This window comes from Galeopterus variegatus, unplaced genomic scaffold, assembly GCF_000696425.1.
Source record: "Galeopterus variegatus unplaced genomic scaffold, G_variegatus-3.0.2 Scaffold670, whole genome shotgun sequence".
NCBI lineage: Eukaryota > Metazoa > Chordata > Mammalia > Dermoptera > Cynocephalidae > Galeopterus > Galeopterus variegatus.
The window spans coordinates 189,405-190,465 of record NW_007726781.1 but is presented as its reverse complement, the minus strand read 5'-3'; positions in this window follow the sequence as shown (position 1 = coordinate 190,465).

The following is a 1,061-nucleotide window of genomic DNA, read 5'->3' as shown; positions in this document are numbered from 1 at the left end:
GTTTGCCCCCTGGCTGGGCGGGGGGCTGACAACCCCAAGCCAAGGGTTGGGATCCCCTTACCGGTCATTTTAAAAAAAAAAAAAAAAAAAAAAAACCAACTAATCTAAATGGTTTTCTAGATGAGTTCTATCAAAACAAAAACCCCAAACTGCAGCAAACATTATACTTAGTGGTAAAACACCATACTATATGGTGAAACATTAAGCATTATTTAAAGCCAGCAACAAAGAGTTATTGAATAAAATTCAGTATTGTCTGGAGGTTCAGAGCACCAAGACAAAAAAAAAATTTTTTTTTAAGGAGCAAACTATCATTCACAGGAAATCCAAGGGAATCTACACACAATAAAAGATTGGTAGCCAATAAAGCCTGAGTACACCTGATACCAACTTTTAGAGGAATATGGAAAAATGGGAATTCTTTACATTGCTAAGAGTGTAAATGATTTCAGCCACATTGGAGAGCAATTTAGCAAAATTTACCCAAACTGAAGATGCTCTTATCCTACAAACTAGAAATTCCACTTGTAGGTGTGCACAGGAGCCCAAGGAAACATGGTTAATATTTATTGTAATACTTTCATAATAACAAAAAATTGGAAACCACCTACATGTCTTATTAAACATCTTGCTGTGTGTTCCTATAGCAGAACAACACACTGTTATAATGAAAGATGGAGACCAGGGGTCAAACTTTTCCTTTAAAGGGATAGACAGTAAATTTTTTAGGCTTTGCAGGCCATGGTCTCTTTTCTAGCCTGAAAGCAGCCTTAGACAACCGACTGGGCATGGCTGCATCCCAATAAAACTTTATTTACTAAAACAGACTATCTTGGCCTGAGGGCCTTAGTTTGCTGACACTTGATCCAAAGCTGTGTGTGTCAAAGTGGACAAACCTCACAAACACAATGTCACAGGATGTTGAGTGTAATCAGAGGCATTGAGAGAACTGGGTCAGCAATGGCCTTGGGGAAGTGGTTACACCTGTCTGTTGTCAGACTCAGCTCTGAGCTGAGGCTACAGTGGGGGAGGAGGGCCCAGTCCCCGAGCCCCAAGGTCTG